The following is a 12,360-nucleotide window of genomic DNA, read 5'->3' as shown; positions in this document are numbered from 1 at the left end:
GTGTGTGTGTGTGTGTGTGTGTGTGTCTGCAACAAAACAGGCCAGCGCGCTCCAATGTAGATTCTGATTTTTCTTTGTGGGAGCTGACTTTGATCTGACTGTGTAAGAAGTAAAGGAGCCTTGAGATACTCAAATCTCCCCATTCTTCCCAGAGGGGAGGGGGGCAGCCTGGTCGTAGCCTGGAGACCCGTGCGTGGCCGTGGAAGGTCCGTCCCCTCCAGGTCCCACCAGGGTCCTCTGGGAAGAGGTCCTCCCCCTTACTGCCTGCTGTTTGGAGTGTCAAACTGTTGCTGCAGCTTGGTAATTCCAGGCTGGATTTGGGGTTCCACCACGCTAAAGGGGTGGCTGAAAGGGGTCTCAGGAAGCCTGTTGTCCAGGGCAAAGGATGAGTCCGGCGCTGCCCTCTGATTGAGCCTGCAGCTCCAGCGGCGGGGGCTGAGGCCCCTGCAGATGAGCAAAGGCTGTGGCTTTGGAGACGCCGCAGTCGGCCCACTTTCCAGGCAAATCCACAAAAAAGCCAAAGTGTTTACAAGTAGCTGGCTCCTGCTTTTGTGCATGATGCCAACCTCGGGGCGTCCTTGGTTGTGTTGTGAGAGCGGCCCACGGAGCTTGGGGGTCTCCCAGCGCCTGCTGAGGCCCTGGCTGCTTTCTCCCCATAACCGCTTTCCCCTGAGCACAACAGTAAAGACACGTGTTGACTGTAAGAAAATTTGGAAAAGAGACAAAGTGCTTCGATAGCTATTCCACGGACTAGTCACATGTCTGCATACGTTGTTACCGAAATTTGTCTACGATCTATCATATATGGACACAAAATAGAAGGGTTCCAAACCTACTGGTTCGTTCCTTTTTTCCTTCCTTAACAGTAACAATGTGTCCTGCCAGGGCTACTGTATAGACACCCCCTACTTGGCGTGCGTTTCCATTGGTCAGAATCGTACACAACGCTGTAATGAACATCCCTTATGCAAATACATAAGTAGGTGACTTGTTTTTTCCTTTATGGGACCTTCCCAGACCTGGAACTGAACCGTCAGATCCGTTTCTTTGTTTCTGTTTTACGTGCCTTTCTGCAGAGGTGAACCCAGAGGCTCAGAGAGGTTGAGACTGACCCGGGGTCCCCAGTGTGTGAGTGGGAGAGCTGGGCCTGAGCCCCGTGTCCCTGCAGGCCCTCGCCCTGCCCACGTGGGCTTCCCCAAGTGCGAGCACCACCAAGTGTCCCAGAAACCGTGGGTCGTATCCTCCTTGGTCTGAGGACACATTTTCAAGCAGCCCACCTGGCTGACCAGGCCCTGGGCTTAGAGAGCCTGGGGCCAGGTGAGCTGTCCTTCCCACCCACCTTTGGTGGCCTTAGGTCACGGTGGCTATTTGTGCTTCAGGTGCAGAATCAAGAGGTTTCAGTCACAGGGTGGGTGTGTTTCACTTTTGATTGGCGGATCCCTGCCTCTCTTCCATACTTTGAAAACGGGGAGCACAGCTCCCGGGGGCACTGGCTCCTCTACCCAGGCTCAAGTGGCAAAGGAAAGACTCAGGCGCAGAGCCGCCTGGGAGGGGTCCGGTAGCCACGGCCAGCGGCGAGAGCTCCAGAGCTGTCAGCGGGCAGGGCCTCTGAGGGCAAGGTTGGCAGAGGGAGCTCCCTGAGGGGAGCTGGGCTGGGACCACAGCAGGGAGGGTCATCGTCTATACCACATGCTTCTGGACGCTCCTGAGACCCTCAGTAACCCGCTGTGGCCCTGAGGGAGGCCGCTGCCTGCCTGTGTTTGCCTGGACCCCCAGGTTGCCCTCACAGCAATTAAGGAAAAAGCCACTGAAATCAATACATGACTGAGGTGGGGCCAGAAGCAGTCGGTGGCCCCTTTAGGCAATACGTGAGCTTTGTTCTGACCTGGACAACATCAGGAAGCCTGCGGTTAAGCTCTGCCCCACTTTCATTCGCAGCTACGTCCAAAGGGTGTTCTCTTTTTCTGTCTTGGCGAGACCTCTGTCTGAGCTGGGTGGCAGAGCACCCGAGAGGCTGGCACAGGGGGCCACAGGGGTGTCCACACAGTGCTTCTCAGCTGGGCCATTTGCAGAGTCAGGCACGTTCTGGGTTGTCACAGGGCAGGGCAGGTGGGGTGTGTGGTGGCATCCATGGGGTAGAGTGGGGATGCCGCTAAACATCGTACACGGGCCCCCCCCACCTGGAATCATCCACACCAGCCGTCGCCAGGGCCCTGGGCTGGGGACCGTGGCAGCTGGGACAGGTACCAGGAGCTCCCTGGGGCGGGTGGGACCCTCCTGACCTCCACTTCAGTGTAAGAAAACATGGTGGCTTCAAGAACAAGATGATACTTTCCAGACAATTATGCCCATGATGGAGAGTAATTTAAATGTGAACGATCGGAACTGCGAGAGGTTTTTATTACTATTTTTGGAACAGCGTGATGTTTCTATCACATCAGCAGTTTGAAACGAGGCATAGGCTGGGATCATTTGATATGCTTGATGGATGGCAAGTCCCCCAAAGAATGAAGTGAGTGCATGTGATCAAGGATCACAGCTGTGTGCTTTCTCTCTGAAAGTGTTGCACACCCGGACACTTCCAGTGCCATTCAGCCAGGCTTCCCTGAGCAGCCCCTGCCTACCCGCCTGGCAAAGGGGTGCCGTGCTCAGTGCCGGGGGAGGATGCTGAGTCCACCATGGGCGTGTGCGTTCAGCCGTCTGTAACACAGCTAACGCAGGGACAGTTTTATGCAGGTGACCCGTCGCCTGCCTGCTGGAGGGCACCGTCCCTTCCGCTAGGCGGAGAAAGGATGCGAGCGAGTGTGCTTTCTCCTAAGGGCCGTCTCACAAGCCGCAGGTCTCCGTTCCAGCAGCTTGGCAGGTAGACGTCCCCAGGGAAACCACAGATTCTACAAAGCCACACCTCCCACACTTCGGCTCCCTCTCGGTCCCCAGCGGCGGTGAAGGGCACCACTCTCCATGCCTTGGCCCGAGCCAGACATTAATTATTTTAATTGCTTATCCACCTAATTAAACAAATATTAATTGAATGCCAACTGTGTGCTCCCAGTGGTGTGCAAAGCCAGGCGTGGTCCGTGCTTTCAGGGCGCTCCCCGTGTGGTGGGAGAGTCGGCTGTTCACTAAATCACGTGCGGGAGGACATCGTTCAAGTAAGTGTTAGGAAAGAACGGAGTCTTTGTTTCCAAATGCAACCAGCCACCATTGAAGTGTCGCGAGCAGGGGTGTGATGTGACCGGAGGCGGGTTTTGAAAAGACCTCTCCAGCTGCGAGGGAGGCCGTGTCGGGCTGTCCGGCGGGGACAGCGAGGCCCACTCCAGGGGCAGTGGACACGGGGAGAAACCCACGGATCCCTGAGCGGCGCACACGGGAAAGCCTCGCACCAGCTGGTAGATTGGGTATAGGAGATGCAAGGCGGGGGCACAGCTCCCGATTCAGTCACGGCGGGGGGGGGGGGGGGGGCCACATCAGGGACACTGGTGACGTCAGGGAGCTTTGGGGTGGTTTGGTGGAGGAGGCATGGAGACCGTGAGTTCAAGACGCCCAGGTGAGATGAGGCTTTGCCAGGAACCTCCAAAGTGCTTCATTTCACCTGGAGGTGGGGCCTGTTTTGCTACCCACCCCCCCAGCGGTATCCCCAGTACCTTGAGGGAGGCCTGGCACATCATTGGCGCCTAATAAATATTTATTGAATGAATGAATGAGGTGGACTCCGCATCCCCAGATCACAAGCCAATCAGAAGAGGTGTGTCCGCCACAAGGTTGCTTCTTTGGTTTTTGGTAACTTTTTCTCCTGAAGTAATTTCAGGCCTAAGAACAGTCGCAACAATGTAGAAAGGTCTTTGCCCAAATCCCCCAAGTGCTTTATCTGCGTCATTAGTCGCCAGCTTTTGTTTCCGAACAGTTTGGGAATGAAGTGGGAGACAAGGTGTCCCTTTTAATTCTAAATACTTCAGCGTATGTTTCCCAAGAATGAGGACGTTCTCCTCTATGAAACTGCGATTTATGGCCCAACGCTGGAAGTGAACCTTAATCATGTAGCGTTGTCTAACCCACAAGCCTTATTCATATTTTACCAATTGTTTTCCGCAGCTAAAACCACTTTTTGTTTGTTTGTTTGTTTTTCTGGCTTGGGTTTCATCCAGGATTACAAGTTGCATTTGCTTCTGTAGTCTCCTTGACTCTTGGAATAATTCCTCATCCTTTTATTTACCTTTTTCTTTTACGGCCTTCACATTTTTGCCGAGTATAGGCTAGTCATTTTGTAAAATATCCCTCAATTTAGTTTTGTTTGATGTTGCCTCTTCGCAATTACATTGGAGTTGTGCTTTAAAAAAAACATTTTTTTAAAAAAATCAAAAATGCCCCCACAGCGGTGTTATGTCACAAGACTGCTTCTAGCCGTCGTTACTGAGAAGCGAGGGCCTCAGTCGATGAAGTCAGGCCGTGTGCAGAGCAGGCTGAGGAGAGGCGGTCAGTGGTTTCAGGACCCACCCCCACCGCGCGGCAAACCTCTCCTTCGGTCCCACACCCGAGGTGCTAGACAGTGCTCCTTGTCAAGTACAAGACTGGGACGCTAAGACTCCCTGAACTAAACACCAACTTCACTTGACAAAGTCGTTATAACCCGACTATGTAAGGATGCTCGCACCGGCTGATAATGGCAGTAGGGAGTTGAAGTGTTTAATTACCAGCTTTCCCGACGCACAGACTGCAAAGCTTTGCAGGTCGCTGCTCATGCGCCGTGCCAGGAACACACTGCCATCAGCAACGGGTCTTCATTCAGACCGGGACCTGTCCTGGTCTTCCGAGCTGCTGCGTCAGGCCGGGATGTGTGTCTGCATTCACTGGAGAAAGCTGACTTCCTACTTCTTCTACGTTCCACTTAAAAACAAATTTGCAGTTTACTGTGATTTCAGAAAGAAAGACCCAGTGACTTAAAAACCAGGTGTTTTTTGTTTTTTTTTTTGCATAATTTGCCTGCAGACACTTGCTGAGTTTTCCAAAGTGTGAGAACCCCCCACCCTTTTTTCTTCCTCCCCCTCTCCCGCCTGTCGTTCATCAAAGACTCAAAGGACCCGACAGGGTGGAAATGTTGTTTCCCCCAGTGGTTCACCTTCCTAGGCAGGTACCTGCTGTCTGTACCTGGTGATGACGTCAGCATCACCGACGAGGAGACAGGGCAGATGAGGTGACACCTACAGGACACTGTGTGCTCAGGGGTCAGCAGTGCGCACGGCACTGCCCCTGTGAGCGGGCTGGCCACCGTGTGGACCCGGCGACCTGGCTCGAGGGCCAGCGGCCTCCACTCCCATTACAGCAGCTTCCTTACCAGTGAAATGGGCCGTGTCAGTTGTGTGAGGACTGAATGGGGGTTTCACCGCGTTGGGATGGTTCCTGGCAGAGTGAGCCCTGGGCACGCTGTGCCTGTTCTCGCGGTCGGTGGTTTTTCAGTGCTCACAGTACTGGGAAACAAGGTCTCGCCAGCTGGGCAGGGACAACGTGGGGAGCAAGTAACCACATGTGCTTATTGAAGAGGAGGGGCCCTCGTGAGACCAGAAGCCCCATCTCCTCAGCGCCTTGGGACCTGCAGGGACCCCATGTCCCCTCCAGCCTCCCTCCCCCACCCTGCTGCACTCGGGTCCCTCCCTTCCTTCTGCCCTGTGACTGTCCTTCTCAGCACCTGTCCCCATTCACTCCTTCCTGCCCTGGTCCTGCCTCTGGGTGCAGACAGTGATGCCTGGTCACCACTCCTCTCTCCTCTGTGCCGTCACGGGCACACGGGGAGGGGAAGGGTCCCCTCACCCAAGGACTGTTCTCCCTCCCGTCCCCTCCCATACTCTGGACGGACCAGGGTGGGTCCCCTGGTCTTGGACACTGTGCCTGGACGCCTGGAACTTGCCTCTGCAGACAGCAGCTCGGTGTCCCTCTCCTTCCACCCCTTTGACTGGCTCCATGGGCCTCAGGCTGTGTCCCAAGACTGGACAAGTGGGAGTGAGGACATGTCCCTTCTTTGTTCGGGTTCATTCCTCCATCTTCATTCATGCCTTCAGCACACATTTCTTACCTGACTGCCTTTTGTCACTCATGGTGCTGGGAACACACTGGTTAGAAGGAACGGCCCCGTCTGTGCCTTCGGGCATTTATTCCTGGGAAGGGCCGCTGCTTCCGTCGCTGGGGCCTAACGGGTCCAGCTGGGAACACAGGAAATGGCAGGACGGCCTGTTCACCACTAGGTGGCGCCATCACACAGGTAGTGCAGTGGCGTAAACAGGCCTGTGTCAGAATCCCCAGGGCTTGTCAGTAGGTCGGGATTGAGGGGGTGAGACCTGCATTTCGGACAAGTTCCCAGGTGATGCTGATGCCGCTGGTCGCTGGACCACCCTTCAGGTCCCCAGAGGCAGCCGAGCCAGCCCTGTGCCCACTGCCAAGTGACTCAGGGCGGGCTTCTGGGCCCACTAGTGCATGGGGTCTCCCCAGTGGCTGGGCCTGACAGCCTGTGTCCCACGTGAGGAAACGGAGGTGTGGGCAGCCGGCAGTACGAGAGTGGCAGAGCTCAGACCGCCCAGTTCTGATCCTAAGTGCAGCCTCTTTCCACAGCCACACTGGCTCCCCTGGGTGGTTTGGGGAGAGCAGAAAGTGGGTGGATGAGTGAGCTGCCATCCCTGTTTCTGCAGGCATGGCTCCCGACCTGGCGGGTTTCAAATGGGAAAACCTGACGGGTTCGTTTCTTTCCCACGGTCTTTGATGGATGAAGGTGGCTGTTACGATAGCATTTCTACAGGTGGACCTGAGGGGCCCCTTCTGTATTTGCTCCCTATTTCCGGTTCCTGAGTCTGTCCACTAGGCTCAGTTGAATGATGTACTCCTTAGAACTGGGGATTTCTAAAGACAAAAAAGAATTCCGCGTGTGGGGCGCATGGATAAAAGGCAAAAGGTGCAAACGTGGTTGGTTGCCTAGCTCCTTCTGTGGCCTGGGTGGAAGACTCTGAGGTCTCTGCTGCTTCTTAAGGTAAGTGTGGGATTTTGGTAGGTCCCCAACAAGGTGGGATAAGAGAGATGCAGAAGGTGAGACTCCAGCAAAGAAATCCTGGAAAATTACTTATTCAAAGTGGAGGAGACCATGTCACCAGTTCAGATGTGGGGGCCAGAGACGTGTGCTCCTGGGAGGGACCCTGTGCTGCCCCATGTCTTGAATTCTTGGTGCCAGCGGGTGATGGGGAGCAAAGGCCTGTACAGCAAACAACTCCGAAAAGATACTGAGTACAACACACTGACAATCTTCTTTATTCTGCTTTGTGTTACTACTTACGGTTCCATACACATCTGGGTTGAAAAAGGATACAATGTTCTTCCTACAGGTAGCAAGAGAATGTTTGTATTTTCCCCCATTTCCTTTTACGGTTAGGTATTTGGAAGTTCTTAATAATTGGTTTGGCACAGAAAATGAATAGCTTTTGCCATACGGCCATGAATTGTCCTGCAATCATATCTTTATACCAGGGATGCCAAAAAAAAAAATGTATACACATGACTTGTAGTCATCTTTTGTTATCGGTATATATTGTTACAATTTTAATACAGTTTTTTCCTTTCTTAAACCGTGTGTACGTTTTTTTTGGCCCCCTCTGTGTTTACGGATCCTCTCATGGTGGGGAATTCACGCGTTTCCTGCTGGCGAGGAAATTGTCAATCCTCGTTCACCTAGGATGTTCGCTTGCGTTCAGACTTGAGCAGTGCCGTCGTGTGACACGTCTCGTTCGTGGTGTTGAGGAGGAGATGCAATAGGTGTGGGTGTGACGGTGACCGGGGTGACCAGATGGCCACTGATCACAAGTTCACGGGCACCAGAAACAACCTGGAAGTAGGAATTCCACTGCTTGTCGTCTCAACGACCAAGGCCGGCGGCCGCGTCGGGGCACGTGTCACGGCTGAAGCTGAACGTGATGGATCCCTGACTGAGAGGCGTTTGCACAGAAGCTTGTGTGTCTTCCTCTAGTCATTCGCCCTCAGCTTTTTCCTGTAACGTGAGTCTTTGAAGTTGAGACACTTAATGGCTGAGTGATTTTTTTTTTCACTGTGGGTTTTCCATAATTTATTAGCTTTTCTCTTCTCGTCAGTCATTTTTGTTCGGTTGGTTTCGGTTCAACTTCAGACTGTATTTGGATGGTCAGCACGCATCTGAGTCATTCATTTTTTGCCTCATCCTTCATTCCTTGACCACCATGCCATGGCCTCTGCAGCCAAGAATGGGCCTCGCCCTTGATTCAGGACGGGCACTCACGAGTGTGAGGACGCGTTCGTCTCCTCCTGCCTCAGGGACTCACACACACACACACACACACACACACACACACGTGTGTCTCATCAGCAGGTGGTCCTGGCTGGAGCATTCGGACGCCCCGCCACCCCATGGCCTGTTCCCGTGTTTTTCACTGTGGACAGTCAGCGCTGAGCCCCCTGTGAGTGCCCCACCACCCCCCACTCCGGCCACGTGCTCCTGTGAGGTCTGTCCAGCTGCATCTGGGCTTCCGACCCTCAGGACTCGGGTTCATGGGCCTCAGCCTGGCTTGTCCCCAGGACCCTGCTGGGGGCAGCGTGTCCACACAGACCGCCAGCCTCCCGCCCACGTGTCCGGGCCTGTCTGGGTGGCTGTCACGATCCATGTGGCTCTGATGGTCTCTGGCTAGCAGACGTGACTCAAGCATGACAGGCCGTGGGCAGATGTCCCCCTGTGGTGAGACCTGCGGGACCCTGAGCGTTATCTCTCACAGAGGGGGCACGTTTGTTTTCTTGTTCCACATTTGTCACCTCAGCAGTAGCCTCCCTCCCTTTCTTCCTCTGCAGCGACTGGTTGCCCATCTTGCTGGGTCTGTGTTTTTTACCCTTTTAATAAGGGACCTGAGCCAGCAGCATGGGCTTGGACACCAGTGGGAATAGGGTGGTAACACCCTCGTGGGCTCTGGTGCGGTGCCCACGTTCCTGAGGACACAGGCGTGCCCACTGCGGCTGGAGCCAGGGCTCTGCCTGCCGGCATTGTTAGCGGAGGTGGAGGGCGTCTCCCCAGGCTGCCTCAGGGCTGGCTCCTGTCCCCTACTGCCGGACCTGCTGGGAGTGGCTCAGGCATGCAGCCGGGGCCCGCGGTCCAGGTGGGAGGCACTGACTGGTGGGCAGAAGCACAACCTGGCCTTTCCCTCCTCTCCTGGGTCTGTTGGCCATCTCTCCCCACGTCTGCCGTGTCCTGTCCTGCACAGGCCCCCACCCAGCCTGCGCTTGAGGACACTGCCTCACAGAGGACACACAGCAGGTTCAAGTCTAGCCAGGACCTGGGGGCAGAATCCTCTGGCTGTCCACCTGATGATTTTTCTGCACATTGTGCTATAAAAATCCCACCCCGGGGAGGACCTCTGGGAACCCTCTGCCCTGCCTTCCTTCCAGAAGGGGAGGGGACCGCCCCTCCCATGCGGGTCAGGAGGAATCCTTTCTGACGTCTCCCTGAAATGTTCTGATCGTCTGGATATTTCCAATACATATTGTGGTTGCACCAGAAACCCAAGTCACCGATTTTTCAGAGCCTAAGCAGTTAATGTTAGAAATTTTGCTGCAAATCCATTGATCAGTATGCAAGACACTTGTCACGGCTGAATCATGGTCCACAGTTAAGGTAAACAGATCTGTGATGACATTTTCTGAGCAGAATACAAATGCAGCGTGTTTCCTCCCCGAGGTTCCTGACATTTCTTCTGGGCGGATAACACACCCTCCCAAGAAGGTGTTGGTCACAGGGAAGAAAGATCTTTGTTTCATCTCTCTGAAAAGGTAGGGCTGTGATATTTGACGTGCTTTCTGTGGAAAGATGACTGTTGAGGGCTCTCTGTTGGGTTCTCTGCCTCCCTCCCTCTCTCCCACCCAATGGAGAGAATCTTTTTTGGGGGGCAGTTGTTTCCTTTGCATAATGATTAAAATATTATGTGATGGGATTGTGAAAGTTTGCATGTAATTCATTTTTTCCCCCAATGCGAAGATGAAGGAACAGTCTGTCTTATTGAGAGTCGCATGAAAGAGTGTGGGGGGGACACAGAAATGTGTTTTCATTTCCTCTGTAATGCGCTCGGGTGTCACAGTTTCCCCGGGTCTTTGCTGCCTGAGCTGTGTTGTAGGAATTCGACATACTGTGTCTGCGTTTGCCGTGTGAAATCGTCTCCGTGTGGCTGCTGTGTCATGAGCCAGATATGTTCTCTGAATTACAGTGAAGCTTTCAAAATCGTCAGCTTGTCGTGATGCTAAAATGAGCTGCAAACCTCCTTGCAACTTTGTGTGGAGCTGGTTGTTACCGGGGAAAAATGTTTCCTGGGGGGTATTTGCCTTTGGGGTCTGACAGCTGTGGACAGAGATTTCTGTCCGTCTGTGCGTTTCTCATTGGTGGTGATCAGGGGCTCTGAGCAGAGATCTATACAAAAGGGTTGCATTTGACGTGGAGAAATGATTCTCGGTTGTGTTGAGCTGCTGTCAGGGGTAAAAGGCCAGAAAGCTGAAGTGACTGGCCGTGAACAAGGGAGCAGGAAGCAGGCTGCTCGGAAATTCTGGAGTGATCCAAGGATGCGTTTAGGACAGGGGCACCTTTAATGCTGTGCTCTGTTCCTCCTGAAGCGTGTCTGCAGTCCACTGCCAGAAGTCTACGGGGTGGCCTCCTCCAGGAAGCCCTCTCGGGTCCTCCCTGTTGTTCCCCGTCGCTCACACAGCACTCAGCTCTCAGTATGAAATTACCCAGCTGCGTGTCTCCTTCACACTCAAGACTGAAGCTGTCAGAGGCAGGAAGGGTCTTTCCCCTCTGACTGTCCAGCTTCTGACACAACTCCTGGCTCAAAATCCGAGCTTCTCCGGGGCAGCTTGGAATCGGAACAGGGCCCCCTTCTCCAAGAGCCAGCTCTGCAGGAGGCAGGTATGTCCTAAGCAGCCTCATTTCTTACCTGGAGAGTAGATGGGGACACTGAGTCACAGTGATGAAGCCAGAGCTGGAACAGGCCTCCACGGAGCGAGCGGCTGCCTGGATAAGCGGAGGAAGGAAGGCGTAAGTGCTCGTGCCGCTGCTGCAGCGACCCCGGTATGAAGGGCGTGGTGTGCAGGCGTCACGATGCACCCGACCCAGCCAGTTTCCTTCCTCCTCCAGAATTTCTTTGCCCCATGCAGTCTCAGTGTAGGAGGATCAGGTGACCGAGGCTTTTTAGAGTCTGACGGTGACACATCGTGTGTTTGATGCACTGACATCATCTCTTTCCTCCCGAATGTCCTCTTGGCGGCTCTGTCATTTGGGCCCTGTCGTCTTTCACCTGGACGGCTGTGACTTCATTCATTCGCAGAAGTACAGGTACAGTGAGAATGTGGATCACCAGGGGTCGGCCCTAGACAGGGTGGGCACGGGCTTGGCCAGGGTCATGCTTCTTTGGGACAGTGGTATTTAAGCTGAATCAAAAGGCCTGTTAGGAGCTAACGTGGTGAAGAGAGGGAGGGGACCTTTCCTGCGGCAGGACATACACAGCATGTGCCCTGAGGGGGCAGGGAGCGAGGTGTGTCCAAGATGGTGTGGCTGGAGTTAGACGGGGGCAGCAGCCTGACCCACCAGGGCCGGCAGGGAGCTCCCCCGTGAGGTAGCCAGCAGAGGGCATAGCAAGGCCAGACTGGTCAGGTGTGGCTCCCAGGGAGACCCTGAGCAGAGCAGCAGAAGCCGGAGGGTGGAGAGACCTGCAGGGGGCGACTGCAGGACGGGACGCCTGGGCGTGGGCATCAGCAGAGACATGGTCTCGGTGCCAAGTGCCTGCATGAGGGCCCAGCACAGAGACTAGATGGAGGAGAGCAAGCTGGCGAAGACGCCCTGAGGGCTGGTGAGGAGGGGGCGCTGGCCAGGGGCCTGGGAGGCGGGAGGGAGGGGATGTGGCCCCTGGAAACCGAGAGAGAACGCGTCGCATGGGGGCGTGGGGGCTGCACACGGGCCAGGTCAGGGCAGAGCACTGCCAGTTTGCTTTCGTCAGATGTGTCCTTGTGAGGGTGGCAGCTCGCTGGTGGGGTGACGGGGCGGAGGTCCGACGGCAGACGTTTGACAGGAGGGACGATGGGAGGTGAGGAGACCTCCAGGTGAGACCGAAGGGGAGCGGCGGCCTTGCCCCACCCGGCAACCTTTTCCTCGTACGGTGGAAAATTCCATACCTGATGGAGGATTGGTTTGACTGTGATGATATGTGGCCTTCTCGTCAGCAGAACGCGTTCGTGTCTCTGCGCTAGACACCTCTCCTTTTCACATGTGCTCAGCCCTCGAGTGCATAGAGGGGGAGCCGGGGGGGGGGGTCAAGGTGAAGATCGTGA

At 54.8% G+C, this 12,360-nt stretch overlaps 1 protein-coding gene across 5 annotated transcripts in view; it reads left to right on the top strand.

The window, feature by feature from the left end:
* The window catches only part of ARNT2 (aryl hydrocarbon receptor nuclear translocator 2), an 89,556-nt gene that overhangs the window by 5,976 nt on the left and 71,220 nt on the right, over window positions 1–12,360 (top strand). The window contains exon 1 of one of the 5 annotated variants that reach the window (XM_033100355.1): window positions 9,707–9,819. The exons of 3 other annotated variants lie outside the window; for them this stretch is intronic. The gene's annotated coding sequence lies outside the window, so the exon portion shown is untranslated. Of the gene's footprint in view, window positions 1–9,706; window positions 9,820–11,259; window positions 11,369–12,360 lie in introns of those variants that run through there. One more of the 5 variants, XM_033100354.1, reaches the window with a different exon arrangement.

The sequence above is a fragment of the Rhinolophus ferrumequinum genome, chromosome 28, assembly GCF_004115265.2.
Source record: "Rhinolophus ferrumequinum isolate MPI-CBG mRhiFer1 chromosome 28, mRhiFer1_v1.p, whole genome shotgun sequence".
Classification (NCBI taxonomy): domain Eukaryota; kingdom Metazoa; phylum Chordata; class Mammalia; order Chiroptera; family Rhinolophidae; genus Rhinolophus; species Rhinolophus ferrumequinum.
This window is presented reverse-complemented; position numbering and strand designations above follow the sequence as displayed.